Source organism: Garra rufa, chromosome 4 (assembly GCF_049309525.1).
Source record: "Garra rufa chromosome 4, GarRuf1.0, whole genome shotgun sequence".
NCBI classification, from domain to species: Eukaryota; Metazoa; Chordata; class Actinopteri; order Cypriniformes; family Cyprinidae; genus Garra; species Garra rufa.
The window spans coordinates 41,592,587-41,616,905 of record NC_133364.1 but is presented as its reverse complement, the minus strand read 5'-3'; the positions used below and the strand labels follow the sequence as shown (position 1 = coordinate 41,616,905).

The following is a 24,319-nucleotide window of genomic DNA, read 5'->3' as shown; positions in this document are numbered from 1 at the left end:
TTTTTGGCAAAAATGAATAATACATATGTGGGTCTATCTCGAGATAGGAAGGTTCCCGTGGTTTGAGACTTGGGGTTTCTGGGTGACACATAGGGGTCTTACATGTGGCAGAATTTCGAGCTCAGGGGCCCTTTAGTTTCTGAGATACGTCAACTTCCGGTCTAGGTTTAAATGTGTATTACTCAGGGAAGAAGTGGATTTGAGGGTCGATATTTTGTGGGTGGGGTGGCCACTAGCAGGCCCCTCTAAGCTGACAGTATTGAGGTTCAAGTCTGTTTAGTTACCGAGATACGGTAACTTCCTGTTAAAGTTTGGCGAGGCATAATTCATAAAGGAAATGGAAATATCCATAAAAATACCCAGGCTTAATTTTGACAGGAATAGAAAGTAAAAAAAAAAAAAAAAAAAAATCTTTGTAGAATTAGTTGTTTTTGTATAAATTATAGAAGCATAAAAATAAATGTGTAGTGTCTGATGAGTATAAACGTAATTTAAATGTAAGTGAAATAAAGAAGTGATACAGGAAAATGTGTTTTGTGTTATTGTTACATGTGAAGATGCAAGTACAGAAATCGGGACTTTTATTTTGAAAAAAAAAAAAAGCGGAAGTCGGCGGGAGCAGGAAGTCGGAGCCGGTCGAAAGTGAAGGTGGTGTTCTCTTTGAACAGTTAAGAACGAGCGATTCTTCAGGAGATACAAAAAGAAAGTGAAAGCAAACAGTGCAGCAGTTTTCTTCCTGTTGGTGGTGACTATAATTGAAAGGTTAGTGTTTGAATTTGCTGCTGTTTGTATGTGTATGTTTTTAGTTAAGTAAATTGATCATTTATGTCATGTTTGTTGTGTCTTAGTACTTTTACATGTAAATAAAGTGCATAGACGGGTAAGTCTGTATTTTTGCAAGTTAAGGTTTGTTGTAGTGTTATTATATGTAATCACAGTGCATAAAATGTGAATTTTATTGGTCTATTGAATACAGAAAACGTTTTCTATCAGAACTATAGTGTTAATACAAGAAATATCAAAACATTGAAAAGTGTTATTGTTGTGTCATATGCAAAAGTTAGGTTCGTTTTTGTACATAACATCTGACTTATATGATTGATATTAACCAAAAATAGAGGAGAAGCCAGGGAGTGTGGTGTCTTTTCACTTTGCAAGGGAGGAGTTTGTATCATTTGGGTTGGACATGTATCTGGAAATGTAAGTAATTTTTTCAATTCTATTTGTATTGTTGTGATGTTAGTTAGGGTTAGTTGTTGTGAGCTATGTTGGTAATTCATGATTTGTGTGTGTTTTAGTGAGGAGTTATCACCATTCAGTGTTGCGTGTGAGCAAAACACTAATGGCTTGCTTAAGACATTTCATGACAGTCCAAGGGTTTCAATGTTCCTGACTGAAGAAGATGTCCACATTCCAATTTTCCCTTCAGTGGTTGAAAGTGCTGCAGAGGAGTTAAAGTACACCTTCGATCTGGATGGTGTTGTGGTGCTGCTCTCAGATGTGTCCTGCATCAAAGCGGGTGTGCACTACATATCTGTGGGAAAAGTTGATGTGTCAAAGGTGTCAAACCATTGGCACATATTAAAAAAGCACATAGATCTTCGCAGATACTCAGCAGATGGGGTTAGTGCTCTTCATAAGTGCATGGGCATAGTCTTGGGCCTGGCTGATGGAGGGTACTTTTTGAACATGACATGTGTTCCTAATAACCCGGACCACGCCCATCCAATGTTCCAAAAGGAGTTGAATGTCAAAGCCCACGCAGTTGGATTGATAAATTCTGTGTTGCAGAATTTTGTACGGCGGCTGAAGATGCTTTCTCCCGAAGACCTTGAGAGGCCCAGCATCATGAAGAGCCACCTGGGTAACCTGTCCAGAATGAATATTCTTCATTCTGATCAGAAGTTCATAATGGAGGTTTTGAACCAGGCGTTGTCATCTGTCGACAATGATCTTGACATGCGGATCCTGATGAGCATCAGCAAATTCGGCCAGAAGGATGAACGGGTGTTCAATTTGGGTGACCTAGTTGATCCCGAGGGCATCATGAATGTGTCCTATCATGTGGCCTTGAATGTCCATCCGGTGGACCCAACCGTTGATTTGTTTTGGTCCAGATTCGGATTGCAGGAGGTTGTGGGAACAAGAGGAACCTTGTTCCCAGTTTACTCAATGGCAGAGGCATCCAATTACCAGAGCAACATCGACAACAAAGACTTGGATATAGATGGATTGTTGAGGCAGGTGTTGAGGGATGTTGATTGCACTGTCAATTTTGTCCAGCTTTATTCAACCACTCCACACTGCCATCATTCACCAGCAATGCCTCATCCAGTCAGCCGGGTCATCACTTTGTGTGATTTACACCACGAAAAGCATCGGTCAATGCTGCACGGCCATGCTGGCAGGTACTTGATGCATATGGAGGATTTGTCGAGGAAGACCATGTGCAGGGTGCGTCTGCGAATGGAAGCAGTTTTTCTGGTGAAGCCTGATTACCCTGTGATTGTGAACCCAAGGAATTGTTTCATCACCTCTTGGATAGACAATCTTTTGGAGACGGTGCCCATGCTAGTTCCTTTTAAGGACAATAAGGATGGTCTGGGATTGCGCAACGTGGTGCATACGGTTACGGAGCATCTCACTACAGGTCTTGGTGATGTTTTCGCAGCCAAGAAAGGCCTCGGCGGGTATTTCAGCAGTTGGCGAGCGTTTCAACTGGAATTAGCTCTAGAGGAGTTTTTTTTTGGTCAGGTAGTGGGCAGACTCTCCAGGGAGTATGCGGTAGCACTTGGTGTGTGTCCTACAAGCCCAAACAGTATGACACGACAGAGGGGGTTTCTCGGGCTTTCCAACGTGGGTAGTGCCAGTGTGGGTGAGTCCCCACCCCCTTTGGAGATTTGGATCCATGACGATGTGCAGAAAGCAAGGGTCGAGCGCATCTTTGGCCTATCTGATTGTTTGAGTGCAGGCCCAGTAGCGGTTGGGGAGCAGCTGCTGAGGATTCTTCTCTCCGACCTGTATGGACACAATGACCGCTTGCCAATGGAGTCACTGCAAGGGCCCGAGCGTCCCATTGGCAATTTGGTAGACTGTCGAACTGTCGGGGAGTTCAGTCGCGAGGTGTGCACAAGGAAGGGATTTGGTTATCCCCTCACCTTTGGAAGGGCACTGAAAATTGTCACATCTTACAGCCTGGATCCTGTCCCATGTTTGGAGTCTGCTCTGTCCAAACTGAAGTACTTCCCAAGTATACGTTACTGGGATGAAAAGAGGCATTGCAGAGCCAAATGGAACAAAAAAGATTACGTGGAGCTCCACAAACCAAACCAAGTTCCATCGGCTGCATTGCGTGCTGCCAGCTATTGTGGGGATGTGTGTGTGCTCGCATGTAGGAGCTGGATCTGACTTTTTCACGGAACCTCAGGAAATATAAAGAGAAAGGCATGCCTTGGATGGAGAAGTGTGTACAGTGCCTACCCAGGGGTATGCCAAAGGAACTCGTGTTGTCTGCTCTGGTGTTCCTTAGTTCCGTGGGCATGATCATGAATGGTGACTATGTGCGTTTTGAGAAGCTGGCTGAGATTGAGCGCAATCTCCCTGTGACCCAGAGTCACCTTCAAGAGTTGGGCATTTTGTCCAGGTTGTTGCTGATCCATTCTCCTAAGGTGTGGCGCTTCCATGAGGAAGAAGTTACAACTAGACCTTTTTGCACAAAAACCTCTCTCCTAATCACATTGTTTATTGCTTTTTTATAAAGACTATGCTGTTCTTGTTTCTATTTTCTTTCATTTTTTTCCACCAAATACATATTTTTGACATGTTTCTTTGATATAATGATTTTTTATTATTATTTTTTGCTTGTTTCTAAAACCTTCCAACAATTTTCTTAATTTCTCCTCTATTCTTCCTTTAGGTGTGTTATAAGGAGGGCTATCAAGTGTCAGGTAGATAGATGGATGGATGGAAGAAAGCAAGCACAAAGAGAGAGAGAGAGGGGGAGAGGGAGAAAAGAGGTCTCATTGGCAAGAATATAAATCCAAATCTAAGCGATTACAGAGTTTGTGTCTGGCTGAAACCTCTATTGGAGTAAGAATGTTAATCTAGTCTTCCTTAAATTAGTGTCTGTGTGTCTTAAAGCAAATTCAGACGAATGAAAACTATAAAACTCTGAAAATTAGACAGACAGACACTCTGCTGGTTTTGCCTGAAGCTCTGTGTCTCCAGATGTCCAGCAGAGGGCAGCAGATACCTTTTTTTGGTGATTCTCTGAAAAGTCATGACCTAAGTTTAATAGAGATGCAGATCATTAATGAGGGGCACCGTATTTGTCTGACCATCCTTACAAATAAACAGGGTACCAAGCAGCACCCCTGTCCTTCGGTCTAAAATTAAATGCACTTGTGCTTTGCTGTCCGGAGAAACCCATCAGGTGGTCTTATACTAAGTGGACACAAGTGTTAACTTAAAGATATTATAGGGACCTTGTAGGATATTATAAGTCCCATCCCCCTCTCTGACCCGTGACGTCGTGCTGTCAATCAGACCTGTTGTTTTGCACCGCTACTGACACGATTTAATGATCGATCTTCTGCTGGTCAAGGTAGCATAGTAATCGTTCTTTTTTATTTGTTTGCATGAGATGTTACGTTTTACCTGTACATATGCATTCACACGTTCAAGTCTTTAACTTTATTTATTAATTCGAACAGGTCTTTCGTGGTACTCACTGCCTTTTGGACATCATACAAATAAATGAAACACCCCTTTTTAGAAGTACTATATATATATTTTTTAAAGTTATTTTTCTTTACTTTTTACAGTTTGTCATCATATGTTAAGTTATTCCTGTATTCACATTTTAAGAAAATTAACATAAGACATAAAATGGTTGCTCTTCGTCGTGTTTGCCGTTTGTTTGAATATTTTTAATTAATTAACTGTATGATTGTACTGTACGTGCCTACTATTTGGACATCACCTTGACATAGTCACCACTGAAAAAGTACTACACCGATTCTAGAAAATATACCAAGCTTATACAAAGGAATGTGAATCGTAATACTGCAAAATGTTATTACATTGTAAAATAATGATATATATAAACTGTAATTTATTCCTGTGATACACAGCTGAATTTTCATTCGCTGTTACTCCAGTGTTAAGTGTCACAGGATCCTTCAGAAATCATTCTAATATGCTGATTTATGAGTACTTATTAGTAATGTTGGCTGCCAATCTTTTTTTTTTGCAACCTTTGTTTCTTTTTTTCAAGATTATTTTATTAAAAAATTTAAAAGGACATCACTTATTCAAGTATTAATATTTTATAACGATGTAAATCACTTTTTATTAACTGAACACGACCTTGTTGAATAAAAGTATTTCTTTCCAAAAAAAAAAAGAGAATACAATGTACTGTCCCCAGCTTTTCACCAGTAGTGGATATTGCTTGGACATTTGCCAGTTTTACATAAAGTTTCTATACGCATGATACAGACACACAAATGGTGTTGCAGTATGTTTAATTTATGGTTACCATGTTTTAATATTTGTACACCCGCTACCTTTTAACAAGGCTGTTTCTCATTGCTGCAGACACACACTGCTGGAGAAAACAGAAAAAAAGCATGGAGAGGACGAAATGTAAGTGCTGAAATGTCAATATTGTAATGTAAAGGTCATTCTAGCATACATGTGCATTGTGTCATGTGACTGATAATTTATCTACATGCTATCTAGCAGTGTGCAGTAATCCCCCTAAGGTGGTCCACTGCTTGAGATGCCTAAGGCCCCAGTCCAACATTGAACAGCACCTCAGAAAAGGATGCCTACGGGATGCAGAAGAGGACTGTATCCAGGCTGAAGTATTGAGGGCCAAGGAGTCACAAGATAAGTGGACAAGAGAGGGGAGGGTTATTAATGTTTCAGAGGTTAGAAAGTTGGTTAGTGAGGACCCATCTTGTGACTCCTTGGCACAATATTTCAGTTCCAAGGGATTCCTAATCGCAGAGCAGCATCACAGGTAGGGAGGTCTGTGAATGGAGAGTGAACTAGGCTTTGTGTTTCATTTTTGATGGTTGTAATAGTCTGTAGAAGGGTGTGTTAGTCATGCCAACAGTAAAGATCCCTCCGTTTCCTAGTGCGGACATCCAGAATTCGGACATCCTCGCTCGCGTAGAGGAGGACATGGGTGGGGTGTTGGACCACCTTGGTCAAAATAAGCTTCTGTGTTGCCACATTGATTTGGGTTTATGACCTCGGTCCTGCAGTTATGAAAGAGTTAAAGGTGAGCTCACCACTGACAAATTTTAGATGTGTTCAAACACAAAAATACATTAGACCTTATCTTTCCTGTCTTAATGTTCTCAAAGGTCCAGGAATGGAATGACCGGGTGAAGGAAGGAGAGGGAGTCATTGTAAAGGTGTCCAAAGGAAGCTTAAAGTTGAGCCAAAAAGAAGAATAGGTAAGATGATCCTGTACAGACTACACTATTAGTTCATTAACAGTATTGCTCACAGCAAACACTTGTAAAATAAGCTTACGTAATTAATAAATATATATACGTTTTTTTTTCTTCCCCCCATTACTATTTAACACTGTAAAGCTGCTTTGTCACAATTGTGTATTGTTAAAACTTGACAAATCTTTACCGTAGTTGTTGGACTGCAACGACTACGAGAAAAGTAAGTATTGTAGCCAGTGGCTCATATGGAGACAGTTGAGTTTCAAGCCATGACAGACATCTTACCTTCATTTCTCTCTTGAATGCATGCCAACAGGTACGTCAAAAGGCTGCAAGAGGGACCACCACCACCAGAGCCCCAGCCAGGAACAGAGGCCAGTCCACCCAGTCCAGCTGCCGAGGAGGGGCCAGCACAGATGCCGGAGAGGTACGGAATGAGTAAACTTCATTAAGGTGATCCTCGTGAGTAGGGTTGGTAACTGAAAGAAATGATCTGTCATTCAGATTTCTGTTCAGACTAGGCAAGGCAAGGCAAGGCAAGTTTATTTATAAAGCACATTTGATACACAATGGTAATTCAAAGTGCTGTACATAAAAAGGAATTAAAATCACAACAGCAAACAAATCATAAAAATTTAAAATAATAATCACACTAACAACAATAAAAACAGAATTTAAGAACATTTAAGATGATTTAAAAAATTGATTTTAAAATTAATTAGCACAGTAAAATGATTATACATAAAATAATGCAGTCTGTTCGGACGTAGCACAGTGCTCATTCAATAAATGCACAACTAAACAGGTGAGTTTTGAGTCTGCATTTAAATGTGGCTAATGTATTAGCACATCTGATCTCTTCTGGAAGCTGATTCCAACTGCGGGCGGCATAATAGCTAAAAGCAGATTCCCCTTGTTTTGTGTGAACCCTTGATTTTACTAACTGACTCGATCCTAGTGATCTGAGTTGTCTGTTAGGTTTGTATACAATGAGCATATCTGCAATGTATGTAGGTCCTAGGCCATTGAGTGCTTTATAAACAAGTAAAAGTACTTTAAAATCTATCCTAAACATAACTGGAAGCCAGTGTAAGGACCTGAGGACTGGTGTGATATGCTCTGATTTTCTGGTTCTAGTCAGAATCCTGGCAGCAGCGTTCTGTATGAGCTGCAGCTGTCTAATGGTCTTCTTGGGAAGGCCAGTGAGGAGACCATTACAATAGTCCACCCTGCTGGTGATAAAGGCATGAACAAGTTTCTCCAAATCTTGATGGGAAACAAAACATCTAATTCTTGCAATGTTTTTGAGATGATAGTATGCTGATTTAGTTACTGCTTTAACATGGCTACTGAAACTGAGGTCTGACTCCAGAATCACACCCAGATTCTTGACTTGATTTTTTGTTTTTTGACCCCTAGTGTCAAGATACGCATTTACCTTATGAACTTCTTCTTTGTTTCCAAATGCAATGACTTCCGTTTTCTCCTTGTTTAACTGAAGAAAGTTTTGGCACATCCAACTGTTAATTTCATCAATGCATTGGCAGAGAGAGTCAATGGGGCTGTAGTCATTTGGCGATAAGGCTAGGTAAATCTGGGTATCATCTGCATAGCTGTGATATGCTATTTGGTTCTTTCTCATTATTTGACTTAGTGGGAGCATATACAGGCTAAACAGCAGCGGCGCTAGAATTGAGCCTTGTGGGACTCCGCATGTCATGGACGTCCACTTAGACTTATGTTCTCCTATACTCACATAATAGCCTCTCCCTTCTAAGTATGACCTGAACAAATTTAGAACCATCCCAGAAAGCCCGACCCAGTTTTCCAGTCTATCTAGCAGAATGTTGTGATCGACTGTGTCGAACGCAGCACTGAGATCTAGTAATACCAGCACTGATATTTTGCCAGAATCTGAATTTAGGCGAATATCATTTATTATCTTTATGAGCGCTGTCTCTGTGCTATGATGTTGTCTGAAGCCAGATTGGAAATGGTCCAGGTATCCATTTGAGTTTATGTAGTGGTTCAGCTGATTTAAAAACAACCTTTTCAATAATCTTACCTATGAAAGGAAGATTTGATATTGGTCTATAGTTGCTCAATATGGCGTTATCAAGATTTCTCTTTTCAAAAGGGGCTTAACAACTGCAGTTTTCAGTGAGCTTGGAAAAGTCCCAGAAAGAAGTGAGGTGTTCACCATTTCTAAGAGATCTGCTTCCAAACAGCTAAGCACACTTTTGAAAAAAGATGTGGGAAGTGCGTCAAGGTGGCAGGTTGACGATTTGAGGTGCTGTACTGTTTCTTCCAAAATGTTGCTATCGATTGCTTCAAAAGTAGACATAATGACTTCTTTTTGAAATTGCGGTTGAATCTGTCTGACCTCTGCATAACTTGAGGGTGTGCTAATTGTCTTTCTGATATTATTGATCTTCTCAGAAAAGAAGGAAGCAAACTCATCGCACTTGCTGTCAGAGAGCAGTTCACTAGGGATCTGACTAGGGGGGTTCGTTAGTCTCTCAACGGTAGCAAAAAGAGTGCGAGTGTTGTTTAAGTTGCTGTTTATAAGGTTTGAAAAGAACATTTGTCTAGCTTTACCTAGTTCAGCATTGAAAGCATGAAGGCTGTCTTTATAGATGCTATAGTGAATTTCGAGTTTCGTCTTCCGCCACATCCGCTCAGCTTTTCTGTATTGTCTTTTCATACTCCATACTGCTGTTGATTTTCTCCACGGTGATTTCTGTTTGCCAGAAATTCTGATTTTTACAGGTGCGATGTCATCAATGACATTCTTAACTTTTGAGTCGAAGGACTCCAGGGGCCTCATGTATCAACGCTGCGTACGCACAAAAACTTTGCGTACGCCAGATTTCACGCTCACGTTTGGATTTACTAACGATGAAATTAACGTGAGAATGTGCGTTGATCCACGCCAACTCCATGTCTGGCGTACGTGTATTTTTTGTGCGTGTGTTTGTTTTATGTCCCTTGGCGACTCCTAGAGGCAATTACTTTAAATTGCACACTACACAGTATCGCACCAACACATGTGGAAAACATTGCTATTAATTTATAATTGATAAAATGGGTTAATTGAGACAATATTTTTCTACCAGTTATGTGATTTAGAACATATAAAAGCATTTGCAAATGTATCCCTTAGTCTATGGCAATGGCAGTGTTGGCCTTATTGGAGGACATTCAATGGCCAAATCCGAAGGGAACGCGTTTTTAGGGATCACGGTGATTTTCTGGCCCACGATGATGACTGGCTTATAAGCTGTTTCAGATTTCCAAGAGCTCCTCTTGGAGCTCTTTCCTGAGTTGGGTCCATATTTGGAGACAGCGAGGAGCCACGCATTACCCGTTCCCTTACAGGTGCTGATAACGCTCGGTTTCCTGGCAAATGGTTCTTTCCCAAGAGAACTGGCAGACCGCTCTGGGTTAAGCCAGTCGTCTTTGAGCCGTGCAATGCCAGATGTATGGGACGGGAACATCCGCATGTCTAGCAGGTATATAAGATTTCCATACCATGCAGTTGACCAGCCAAACAAAGCGCAATTTGCAGCGATCCCCGGTTTTCCTAATGTAACCGCAAGCGATCGACTGCACGGACATTGCTATAAAGGCGCCACCTGAAGAACAATTTGGATACGTGAATCGGAAACAGCCAAGTTTTACTTTTTTTTTTATTTTATTGAGCGTAATTATTTATCAGGAGACCGCGGCTGTTAACCCCCCTCAACAACCCACAAACTTAACTGACCAAGAGCGCAGATACAATGATGCCCATTCTCGCACTTGTAGCGGGCGATTGGGCAACTGAAATTCCGCTGGCACAGACCTTTCAGCATGTGCTGAAACTGAAAAAAGGGCACCCCCCAACCTCTCCACCACCAAAAAAAAAATAAATAAATAAAATAACACACACACAATAATATTCTTATATTTAATATAAGAGGGATGTCCCTCTCAATGGCTATATAGGCTATATAATATGATGAAATGTTAATAAATTACATCATGTAATTTACAAGTATCAGCAAATTCAGCAGATAGCCATAAAATCAAAATAGAAATTTCTTATAATATATTTTACCTAGCTGACAAGGATCACTCAGTTGCTTTGTGTCAAACTAAAGTTCATCTGCTTCCGCTCTATGACTGACTGATGCGCTGAAACGTAAGTCGCCGCTGTTCTCCTCTTACCTGCACCTTTACATCGGACCATTTCTTTTTTAATTTGTTCACAGTGCGATGTTCAGACCCCCATGCGTTAACCGCGTTAAACTCTCCCACTCTATTTTTCTATTTATTTTTTTACAAGCTTGCAAATAACAGTTTTTCTCCGGTTTACCTCCGGTAGGAGCACCTTCAATTCACATTCTGTTAAGTTTATCTTGCTTGCTTTTTCGTTTGGTTTTGCCAAAGTGGAGTCATTACCATATTAATACGGGGGAGGAGGCAGGGAGGGGTTTTGCGCTCGTGCATGTGCGCTCAATTTCACGTTAATTCAGATGTACAAAGAGATTATGCGTGGAATTCCGCGTACGCAGTGTTTCGTACATCTGATTTTTTTTACTGCGTACGCACATTTACAGCTTTGTACGTACGCAATGTTTTAGTATTAATTCAACGCAAGTCTTTGTACATGAGGCCCCAGGAGAAGATCAACAGAGTCTGCAGAAATGCTTGGCATTGAAGATATAGCCTTCATAAATAGTACACTCGTGTTATCATTAATGCATCTCTTTCTGACAGAGACAGATCTAGATTCAGTGGTAGCAGAGATCAATATATCAAAGAAAATACAGAAGTGATCAGATAGTGCTACATCCTTGATAACAGTGGATGAAATGTTTAGACCCTTACTGATGAGTAAATCAAGAGTGTGTCCACGATTGTGTGTAGGCTCATGCACATGCTGAATCAGGTCAAAAGTGTTCAAAACCGTTATAATTTCTTTTGTAGTTTTGCTTTCTGCATTTTCTGTGTGAACATTAAAATCCCCTGCAATAGCAAAACAGTCAAACTCTGAACAAATCATTGATAGCAGTTCTGTGAACTCTTCAACAAAGACTGGACAGTATTTTGGGGGCCTGTAAATAATGATAAATAGAATGCGTGGAGCCCCTTTCAGCATAATCCCTAGATATTCAAAAGACATGTACTGACCAAATGACACTTGCTTGCATTGATAAACATCTTTAAAAAGACCAGCTACACCACTACCTCTTCTAACAGCTCTGCAGACACTCATGAAAGTAAAGTTAGGAGGGGCTACTTCATTGAGGATTGTTGCAGTACCGCTGTCTTCTAGCCATGTTTCATTTAGAAACATAAAATCCAGGTTGTTTGTGGTTATAAAATCATTGATCAGAAGTGATTTATTTTTTAGTGAGCGAATGTTTATAAATGCTAGCTTGATGGCATTACTTTTTGTCTCTAGAGCAATCTTAGTTTGATGCCTAATAAGCCTCAGATTAGATGTGTGAACTGTACGGTTTGAAAGGGCCTTAGACTTTCTATCACATATTAAAACAGAAATAGGGAAAGCTACAGGCACACTGGGTTCCCGCTTGTTTTGTAAACATTCCTGATTGTTGCTGCTATCGTAGCGGGGACCCGACACATATCACTGAGAGCTGTTATCAGTTGTTTTTGGTTCACTCACAGCAGACGGAGGAGGGTTTGGGCCCTGACGTTGTGGCAGCGGCCGGAGAGCTCTCACTGGAGGAGGAGGGTGAGCTGGACCCACAGGCTTTGGTGGTTGTGGGGCCCGCCATTTTTTAGCTGATAACTGGGGGCTTGCAGCAAAAGAGTGGGAGAGTCTGATGTTTATTTGGAGTGCAAATTCATTTCAAATGAGATTGAAAATAACAAGAAAGCATAGATTTGTAATCAGCATATTCATCAAAATAATACAAGTGCAGGCCGAGCCCAACGCAGTTTGAAGAGTTGCACAATCATGCGCACGCAATAGCCTAAAGCTGGCCACAAAGCACCGTTAAAAGTAATTACCATGAATGTGTCGGGAAATATTTTGTAAAAATAAACGCAATGGGGTCAATGGAGGGCCATTGTCATTTTAGGGGTGTCCGCGGCCCTCCTTTTTTTTTTTTTTTTTGACGTAACTAAAAGCTGTAAGGAACCCTTATATGGAGATGATCTGGGCTTGTTTTATGCAAATGACTAACCTCTTGCACGCGGCTGCTCATTTAGAATACTCCAAATTCACTAACATAAGACCGAGGATAAGAACAAATTGATGGGCGTACACACATGTTGTGAATGTAGGTTTTTTCGTGAGAAGTACGAATGTGCGTGCGAATACGAATAATCTACGCCATTATTAGTGAATGAGACCCACTGTGATGCGGCTTGCTTTGAACGCTGCCTCTCCTGGAGAAATCAAAACGCGCAACACGAAAACTCAGCATGATGAGGTAAACATTCAGAAGATGGAAATGTTTTATATTTAAAATACAGTCAGTTAAGCAACATTACACCAAGACTGTTTAATAGTTCAATAAGCAAGTACAATAATATTAGGTTGTTTACATTTTATAGGTGCAGTATTGCAGACTGCTTTTGTTCTATTTTTAGCAGCAAAAATATTTTCAGAGAAATAGAGCACATCTCACAGCAACCAGCCGATTCGTTGCTGAATAATTCATTGTTGAGTTTCATTATCATGTTTCATTATCATGCACAAACTTCCGATAAATCAGTCATTTGAACCAATCATCCACACACTTGCCATCACGTACTGGCATTTTAATTTTGTTTAAAAGTATGATTTCCCCATCATTTCTTGTGTATATTACTTAAAACAATCTCATAACATTTAATTCAATTGTATTTTTCAGTGTAAAACATTTAATCTGAACTGGTAACGTATATAGATAACAGTATCCATATTATTATAATAGAATGTATAGATCAAATGTAAGAATTTGAAATGAAACATGAAGTCTTAACAGGGTTAGGGGGGAATATGCCCTTTATAAAGGTAAAAATGATAGATAGATAGATAGATAGATAGATAGATAGATAGATAGATAGATAGATAGATAAAACTATCTATCTATCTATCTATCTATCTATCTATCTATCTATCTATCTATTTATAAATTTCCCCCCTTCACGTCTGTCATACACACATATAATTGTTGATGATTATCAATGAATTTACATTACGAGCCACTCATTTACAATAAGATGAGGATGGAGAATTGTTGATGGCTCATCCCAACTCCCTCTCAGTCAAACAAGAGTCTTTACTGACAATAGAGACGTCAGCCAAATGTGGAAAGGGTCAAATATGGTCACGTGTTGAAAGCTTGTGCTGTTCCTTTCTGACTCACATCTTTCTCCTCCCTTTTCTTTCTCTCTGTCAGATTCAGTGTGAGGGTGAGGGTCAGGCAGGAGATGTACCCACCGGGGGTGGGAAACTCCAAAAAAAAAAAAAAAAAAAAATCGAGGGAGGCCGTGGCCCAAAACGCCCTGGATGCCATCCGGAGGATAGAGGAAGAACAGGTGGGAGAACACACTAAAAGCACAGACAGAGTCTGATGACAGAGAGAGAAACAGGAAGCTCTAGCAACATGGAGATTTAGAATCAGTGCGTAGAATTCAAAGAGTCTCCACTCAGACAGAAACTCTGCATTTCTCTCTGCTCCTGTGATCTTCAGCTGATATTTTTCTTTTTGTTTGTTTTGTAGAGTGCTTTTCACAATTAAAAAAAATCGCTGCAAAGCTGCTTCACAGAAAATTCCAACATTATATTATAAAAGTTTCTACATTATATTCAGGAGTATATTATCAGTGGTTACTATGTCAAGGTGATGTCCATATGGCAGAAATGAACAGTAAAAATCCTGCCATTAGTTAATGACGCCACACCGACAGGCATCTGAGAATGGCTTGATTTGAGCAGGGGCTAATTATTTGACTAAATTAAAAGAAAAAGTGGATCTTTGTCATTCTAGGGTGGTTGTGTACACACACATTTCTGTTCAAATAACTTGTAAAAGTGCATGACCCCTTTAAAGTAAAGCGTCTTCTCAGGTGTCCAGTCATCTCAGATCTACTTTCCATGGCAGAAACACAAAAACAACTAGAGAGAAATTAAACCAAGCAAAAGAATGCTAATGTGTGTTTGATCCGATCTAGCTGAATTACAAGGTTATGAGATACATTGTGAACGCTTGGCTAAAGAGTCTTTAATCTAGGTGTCAAATGTGAAAAAGCTCTCCCTCCTTTAGTGGACTTTGCTATCTTAGGCGCGACCAAAAGCCCAGTGTTTTGAGAGCCAGGAATGATCCATCAACACTAAGAGCAGATCAATGAAAACGGCCTAATTGTAAAGAGTGAAACGTCAATCCAGAAAGTGGATAAGGACTGTGCAAGCTTTAGGAGTACTCTTGTACATTTGCTTTGATAATACTGAATATGATTCCAGATGTAATATTCGAGAAATACGCAATTTGCACAACATTTTGTTCAATTTTATTTTTTTTAATGAAACCTACATTCATGTGTTTATTAAAAATACATGCTTAAAGCTAAAATAAAACTTTTTTTTTTCCCCAAAAGAAAAAAATCAGCAAAAAACGCTAATAGGTGACTGGAAACTTTTTTTTTTTTTTATAGTAGTAGCACTATTTTGTAACTGATATGAAACTTTACATGCAGCCAGTGCAGAGAAATTGGGGAAATATGATCATATAGTCATATGACTATAGCAGCTGCATTTTAGACTAACTGAAGCATGTTTGTTGAAGATGAAGGACAGCCAGCTAGTAGTGCATTACAATAGTCCAGTCTAGATGTCATTAATGCATCAACTAGCTTTTCTGCATCAGAAACGGGTAACATGATCCGTAGCTCAGCAATGTTTCTAAGATGGAAGAATGCTGTTTTTGTAACATGAGACCAAGTTTCTGACTGGAAATAACAGTAAATCCTTCTAGAGATTTACTGTTAAGCTGAGCACACACAAACAGAACACACTCCATATTAACATGATTATTGTCTCTATAATAGACTCAAATTTACAGAAGCAGAAAACTGGAAACTTAATCATAGTCAATTTTAATTTTGAAGCCTTGCCGACAGAATAAAAGCCTTTTAACAAATATTGTATCATGTTATACTTAACTGATCCATTAAATCCATTAAAAATCAGTTTTAATGGATTTCAATGAGGACATTTTTGTCCTTAAGGTCCTGAGAGGAACACATTTTTTGTACCTAGTGTAAAATAGATTTATTAAAAGGAAATGAGGGTGAAATATTAAAATTCCAACAAAATGTATGCAGTTAGAATTAATACAGGCAAAAAAATGGCCAAAAATATGGATAAGATTGCACAAGGTTTAAAAGAGGACAAACACTGAAATCAGCTTCACTTTCTCATGATCTAATCTAGAGTTTCTCTCTCTGTACTCGAGACAAGACAGACGACTGACAATTTTAAAACATTTGTGCAGGTATTCAGTGCCTGCACTCAAATCCTTCACCGCAGAAATGGGGACGGTGTGCAATATTCTGCCGGTGGGCGAGAAATGTCACATTTATGTCATGTTCTGCTGCTAAAACACTGCTTATATTTATATTAGAGAAAAAATAATTTAAACAATTTTATGTACCACAACAAGTGGAAGATTTTTATATTAGATAGTTGGGACATACCCTGATTTATATCCCACAAACCATATTAAAAGACAATTCCAGAAATCATCTGTGTGGACGAAGATTGCTATTGTTATGGGATTCTCAAAGATAGGTTAAGAGATTTCAGAAAGGCTAGCTAAAGAGCAGGGCTCTACGCTTATTAAAAATGAAACTAAATCTGCCATTAGGTGGTGGCAAGTCACTGTTTTAATGACTGAATCATCTCATATTCATTTGATTCATTCGAACGGCTGATTCATTCAGGAATAAAGCAAGTCTTTAATTGTAGGAGCCAGTTTAATATGTCAATAAGTTGTATTATAACTGCTTTCTGAGTGTCGATTGCATGCAATAACTTGAGTTGTTTTTGTAACTTTCTATAGGAGACAGTTTCGATATTTCCTATTTACATATTTCAGTATTGTTTCTGTATAATGTATACAAGTATATTTTCTGTTTCTTGAACTGCTACGCACTTACATGAGATTGAGGCGGTGCGGGCAGGAAACAAGGGAGAAACAGTTTTCTTATCGTCTTGCTGTTATAAATGGATAAAGCTGGTGTTTAAACGTTCAAGAAAACATGAGATTCAATTCACTTCAAGTAGCCCTTCCAAACCACACTGTAATATTACCTGTCAGTATACTCTCGATTGTACAATGGTAATTAAAAAAAAAAAAAAATTAATGACATACCATATTTCTTTAGACACCTCAAAAAATAAAGCCTCTGGTGTGCCTTCTTAATGGCACAGGTGATGTGGAAAGACCATGAAAGGGAGTCTGAAATATGAATGCCTAAAAACTTAAGTATTAACAATTACAACTGCCAAATTATTAATGTAGACAGATGTATGTGTCGGTTTATTTCTTCTAAAATCTATGATGACCTCCTTAGTTTACCCCACATTCAGGGAAAAGTTATTTCTTCGGCACCACATGATCAAATTACTCACCTCATCCCTATAGGCAGTTTCATTATTGCTGTCAATGAGTCCTACCACTGTAGTATCGTCTGCAAATTTCACAATACTATTTGTGGGATATTTTGCTGTACAGTCATAGGTATACAGACTATATAATAAAGGACTAAGACAGCAGCCTTGAGGTGCTCCCGTATTTAACACAATTGGGGCTGAGTATGTAGTGCCTACTCTAACTGTCTGAGAACGGCCTGCTAGAAAGTCCTGTATCCATCGAGGAGCGTCTCGCTGCAGCCTGCGATGGACATCCAACCCCGCCAGACGCCATGCCCATGTTCAAACACGTCACACATCCAACATATTAAATAGTATTAACACATATTAAAATAGTGATAATATGATTAGCAATGTTCACATTTGTGGACATATCTTTAGAGAATTAGATGAAAATGAAAATATGCTAAGTGTTACTTTTACAATAACAAAACTTAATTGTCCGCCTAAATCTGATCTTGTCTAAGCTATGTCAAAATCGATTATAATAAACGCGAATTTATGTCATTACACAAACAAATAGGGTAAGGTTTAAATGTTTTATTACCAATTACCATTTTCCTAACTTTAATCAACCAAAGCAAGCGTTTTACCTGCTGTTCGAATGTAATTAGTTCCATATGAAAGATGACCTAGGTTTAATTTGTATTATTTAATAACTGTTTTGTTTACATCCCCGATACAACATACTTCCGCCATTCTTGCACATGCGTACAACATCGGGATTCTTTTTTTATTATTTTATTAAAGAATATAATTGGACATTACAAAAATATTGAAATAGAAATCCAGATACACAAAATACAAGCTTAATCTGTATACAGTAATACAATATGTAATAAGAGGGGGAAAAATAATAATAATAATAATAAAAATAAAAATAAACTAATACCATAGAGAGAGAAAAATAAATAAATAAACGTATAAATAAAAAGTAAATAAATAAACAAAAACTAAATTAAAACCTAGAAACAACTAAACAATAGTTCAAATTTTCTTCCTTTTCCCTTACATATACAAAAATAATATTGTGGGAGCATAACCAGAAAAAAAAATAATATAAAAATAAATTACATTTTGTTATGCATTTAGCAAATTTCTGTTTATGAATATAATATTTGCCTTGCAAAATGTAAAAGTTAACAACGTACTCAATCATTTTACTTTTATGAGAATAAGTACAGATAACATCTTTTAAAGAAAGCATATAATTAACATTTCTTTGCAGAAATAGAAAGGTGCTAACATCAGACCAAAAACTAAGAGACAATTCACAATTATAAAACAATTGACAAGTCTTCCTCGTGTATGTTACAGAAACTGCAGGTATTATCAATGTCCATGAATTTAGAAAGAGCTAATTTACATGGATAAATTTCGTGAAGTGTTTTGAAATGCACCGCTTTAAGGCTACCGATGGGGAGGGGAGTCACACGATGACGCATTGACGTGGGCGTGGTGTCTGACGTCACACATGGATGTGGGCGGGGTTGGATGTCCACCGCAAGCTGCAGCGAGCCCTACTTGTATCCATCTGCAGATGGAAGTACAGAGGCCTAAGTCCAACAGCTTAGATATTAAAATGGAAGGTCTGATGGTATTGAAGGCACTGCTATAATCAACAAACAGCATCCTGACATACGTATCCCTGCCCTCTAGATGTTGAAGTATAGAATGTAAAACCAAGGATACAGCATCATCTACAGCTCTATTTGATCTATATGCAAATCGTAGTGGATCAGTGAAGACAGGAATGCAGTTGTTAATATATGATTTCACAAGCAGTTCAAAACACTTCATTATCACAGAAGTCAAGGCTACGGGTCTAAAATCATTCATACAGGTGGTAGTAGTTTTCTTAGGCACAGGAATTATTATTGATTTTTTAAAACAATTTGGAACCATACAAAGAGAGAGTGACAGGTTAAAAATATCAGTAAAAACAGATGCAAGTTGCATACAACATGTCCTTAAGACTCGGAGTAATACCATCAGGCCCAGCAGCCTTCCCAATTTTCACAGCTTTAAAAACTTAACAAGTATCGGCAACTGAGACCTGATATGCTTGACTGCCAAGGCTAACCCCATTGGGAGATGATATGTCTATGTGTGTGTTCCCATATGAGGGTGTTTTAACATGCACATCCCCAGTTGGAGATGTTAACCGCTTCAATGCCTCATCAGCGCATTCAAAACGAGCATAAAAGTTGTTTGGGAAAGAAGCAGAGCTTGTTGTGACGCTGCTAGGTTTGGCCTTATAGCTGGTGACCTCTTGTAGGCCTTACCAAACACGCCTAGAATCCCCTTCAGAACAATATCGCTCCATCTTCTCCCAATGTAGTTTTTTAGCAGATTTAATTGCATTCCTAAGCTCGTATCTCGCGCTCTTGTAACGAGCATCATCCCCAGATTTAAAAGCAACTGTCCTCTCATGCAATTTCGCACAAACATTTTTGTTTACCCACGGTTTTTTATTAGGTTAAACACAAAGTATGTGTGGGAATACAACTGTCCATGCAGAATTTAACATAATCCGTAACTGCTTCAGTGTACTCATGCAAGGTAGCAGAATCACTAAAAACTGACCAGTCAGTAGAATCAAAATCTTTCAATATGAGCTCACCTTCAGCAGTCCAGCGCTGTACTATCCTCACAGTGGGTTTCTCCCTTCTTATCTCTTGCTTGTACATGGGGAGTAGTAGTACAGAGGAATGATCTGTTTCCCAAAATGCGGCCGGGGGATAGATTTATAAGCTCCCTTGATGTTTGAATAACAGTGGTCAAGAGTTTTGTTGCCTCTAGTTACACAGCTGACATGTTGATAATATTTCGGTAGCACTGACTTCAAATTACAATGATTAAAGTCCCCGGCTACTATGGAGAGAGCTTGCGGATGCAGCCTCACACACCTGTTGACAACGTTACAGAGCTCATCCAAAGCTGCCTTGGCGTTAGCTTGGGGAGGTATGTATACTGCAGTCAGTAAAACTGATGGAAATTCTCGTAGTGCATAAAACGGCCGACATTTGATGGGAAGCTGTTCAAGGACCGGTGAACAGGAGTTAGAAATCACTTCCGTGCACCACGAGTTGTTTACCAAAAAGCACACACCCCCACCCTTCGATTTACCGATCATGTCCTTAGCTTGGTCCGAACGTAAAACAGAAAAAACATCCAAGTGTACAGCACTGTCAGGATAATCCGATGTTAGCCATGTCTCAGTAAAACAGAACACACAGCAATTTCCCAGATCTCGCTGTATACTAACGCGGCAGCGAAGCTCATCCATCTTATTGCTGATAGATTGCATGTTTGCAAGCAGCATGTTTGGTATTGGAGGCCGTGTAGGTCGATTCCGTAGCCTTACCAGCAGTCCCCCGCATCTTCCTCTCTTTCGCACATGTCGCTTTTGATTTCCAAAGCGCCAGTTTTCTGATCTTTTGTTAATATCCACAGGTATCATAGATGTTATAGACAGTTTTGGAACATTTTGTCTAATGTCCAAAAGAGTCTGTCGATCATAAGTAATAGAGGAGGACATAGGCTGTATTATCAAACTAATAAATACAATTAAAACTAACACTAAGCGTAGCATGAGAGAGGCTCGTAGCGTGTCGCCATACTTCGGCGCCATGTTGGATCAGCCTGTCTAATTGTTAGTCTTGCTCACACTGGCCTGACGCTGGAAAAGCAGCTCTTGCGTTCTCACTGTCATGAAGATCAGGGCCCGTATTCACAAAACATTTAATCTTACCACTAAGAGTTCTCCTAAATAGCAGTAAAAGTTTTTAGCTAAGAGTTTTCTCTTAAAAGATATTAACAAAGCTATTGAGACAAACTTTTACTAAGCAGTAGAGAGAAGTCTTAATCTAAGAGTAAGGGGCGGGGTTGACCTCGTTACTATGGATGATGTCAACATGCTCACTAACCATGCATACAGTGATTGGCTGATAGGGGATGAGTCTCTGTCAGAGAATTATTCATAGAAATATTGTTGTAAATATTGCCATATTCAAATAAAGTTTTAAAAAGTTAGTAAAAATGTTGCCACATTCAAATAAAGAATTTAAAATACAGGGCAAGTGTCACTTATTAAACAAGTGTTCAAATGATTGACAATGATTGATTCTTCTGCACCACAAGCCTGTGCTGCCTGCACACGCACATCACCAAATTCTGGGCCCTGTTCCTAAAAGATCTTAAGGATATAAGTAGCATAACTCATAACTTAGCGATTTAGGAGAAAATCTTAAAAATAATGCTTAAAGAAATCCTAAATTTAGGACTCCTAATTTTTGCTCCAAGAGTATTTCACAAAGCGTTTTAGCACTAAAACTAGCTCCTAAATCTGTCAAATGTTAGGAGTAGTGGAGAGGACTCCTAAGTCACTAAGATCAAGTCCTAAAACTATCCTATAATGGCTGTTGCCGGCTGTCTGCTTCTGGAACATTTTAGAAGCATTGGACGATAATGAGCTTTTCAGAAGGTGTGGTCTTAATCGCGAAGGTATTATGACTATTGCAGAATTGCAACAAATAGAAACAACCCAATAACGCCACAGATAAAGGTTTTGACAATCCTCGAATGGCAGCTCCTTATGAATACAATAAATATTTTAATGAGGCTTTTTCAATCTGCAACAGCATAAGGTTACATGAAAACATTATCGGCAACTTGAAAGTAATGTCCGTTTAGCTGTAGCAGTTGTTTGTCATTTAAATTCTGCAATCTCTGCCTTAATTTGCCTGACTTTCCAAAGAATACCAGCGCTTTTCACAGTCATCTTTGCTTCTGGACAAAAGTGGGAAAGCTGCATTTATTTGCACACATATGTTTTCCCACACATCTTTTTTTTTTTGAGGTTGTCCAAACTCCAAAATTTCCCTTGATTATATCCTTGTTTTCATGAACAAATTGGGCAAGAAATAAGAGTTGTTCTTGCGTCCAGTTTGGTTTTCTTTTACGTTTACATGCCTTACTATCACCTATGATTATTCTACCGTTAATTAAAAGGCTGTTTATTTGCATAGCCGCTAACTGTATATGAGGAGCACACATGAGGCTGAAGATACACATTTAATTAGTGACACTTAGCCTGAACCTTTCAAAACCTTTATTTGAATATGGCATCATTTTTATTTTAAAACCTTTATAGTGCACGTTACAATATTTCTATGAATTAATGTCTGACAGAGACCCCTCCCCTGTCAGCCAATCATTGTGTGCATAGTTATTATGTCGACATCACCATAGTAACGAGGTCAACCCCGCCCTTACTTTTAGCTTAAGACTTCTCTCTATTCCTTAGTAAAAGTTTGTCTCAGCAGCTTTGTAAATAGATTTGAAAAGAAAACTCTTAGCTAAAAACTTTTACTGCCATTTAGGAGAACTCTTAGTGGTAAGATGAAATGTTTTGTGGTTACAGGCTCTGATCATGCGTACATAATGTATTGACATTAAACTCGTTTTTAACATGATAATTTTAGTCTTACATGTACTTTAATAATGTTATTAGCTTTGAGATAAATGTTGCAGTGAATAAATGCATATATATGCAAGATTCATTAGTAACATCCAATAGTCTAGTGGTAGAATGTTTGTTAATAGAGTCAGAGGGTTTTGGTTCTAATCCGCCATCACACAACTTTTTCATCCCTTAATAAAATTAAATATGTTCATCAGTGATCCTATATCAGAGACAGATTTGTGTGTTTTGTTTTGATTTTTAACCGTAATGAGTCATAAGCGAGGGATTAAAGCGCTCGAATGTGAACACTGAGCACGAGCCACATTGAGAATGATTTCAGAAAAAAAAATACAGATTCCAGCGTCTGCACCTTATTTAACAGAAAGGAGTGTTTCATCAGCATTAGGTACGTCCGTGTCGCTAGATGTTCAAAAGAGTGGTGGGACAATATCGAGCTTTGCAAAAAGCGTCCCACCCATTGTGAATTACGCCTATGAAAATAAGTAATGTGAAACACTAACAAAAGCAATTACGAGAAATATTTTTATTACAGCATTCTTCAACAGTAAAACCAACACAACAGTGTTAAAATGTACAGTTTCACAAACCTTTTTTTTTAAAAGTGTTGGACCTTTCCAATACTGGTCACGATGAGTTTTTTGCCATCTGACTATTTCTGTGGTCACGCATTCATGGATTATAGAGATGTTTGTACAGGCGTACCTGTTCAGCCAAAACAGCTTTAAAAAAATTTGAGCAATGAGGTGACACACGAACACTTCACTCAAGAAGCCGTGCACACCGCCACTCGAAATGGGTGATTTCACAAACCCAAGCGACCTTGCGGACGCGTATAAATCAGTCTTTACGTTGTACAGTTTTAGGAGCTAGTTTTAACGCTAAAGGCTTTGTGAAACACTCTTAGAGCAAAAACTTATGAGTCCTAAATTTAGGACTGACACGCCCATTATTTTTAAGATTTTCTCCTAAAACGGCAAATTATGCGCTACTTTTAGCCTTAAGATGTTTTGTGAATACGGACCCAGGGGTCTCATCTCATGTGTCCCTGTCTCTCAGGTTTACCTTCCAGGTGGTGATGGGGGAGCGGACTTCCCCGCAGCTACCAGTGTTGGCAGTAACGCCGGAGTTAATTTTTCAGTAACGGAGTAATCTAATTAATTACTTTTCCCATCGTTGCAACGCCGTTATCTTTACTGAGAATGTAAAGTGTCGCGTTACTAAAATTTGGTTGAATAAAGCGCGAGGTGTCATGCTTTGGCTACACATCAGCTGTCTGGAGAGAGCAGGGGTGGGGATGATGACACCGTTGCAAATGCGATGATGATTGGCTGGGTGAGCGGTGCCCTGGTCACGCTGTCTCAGTCACTGCACGCTCTGACTACCAACACAAGACAGCGTGAGTGACAATGGCGACGAGCCGGGGAAATTCAAAGGTAGCGTTCGCGAACTGGAAGTACCGGCACTACTTCTCGTTAATTGAAATTAAAGGCAAGAATGTTTATGTTACATGCACGCTATGCCCAGGAAAAAAGTCAACGTCTTACCCAAGTTTACATTTGTGTGTCTTTATTTTGCACAATATTTATTTTTTATATGTTTTTATTTCTATGCATATCATATAGCAGGCTGCAATCTATTGAGCTCAAATAAATACCAAATGTTCTATAATACTGTATATAGTGTTTTTATTTTTCAATCAGTTAATATAAA

The 24,319-nt window shown here is 39.0% G+C and overlaps 1 long non-coding RNA gene across 3 annotated transcripts; it reads left to right on the top strand.

The window, feature by feature from the left end:
• Positions 1-625: 625 nt before the first annotated feature.
• On the top strand, positions 626-23,712 carry LOC141334183 (uncharacterized). Of its 3 annotated transcripts, none has more exons than XR_012355501.1 (8): positions 626-762; positions 5,599-5,646; positions 5,743-6,025; positions 6,144-6,289; positions 6,375-6,467; positions 6,784-6,894; positions 13,868-14,006; positions 23,666-23,704. It is a non-coding gene; the product is annotated as an uncharacterized lncRNA (long non-coding RNA). The 3 variants fall into 3 exon arrangements; XR_012355500.1 differs by having other exon boundaries at positions 5,743-6,062; XR_012355502.1 differs by lacking the exon at positions 13,868-14,006 and having other exon boundaries at positions 5,743-6,062; positions 23,666-23,712.
• Positions 23,713-24,319: the final 607 nt, after the last annotated feature.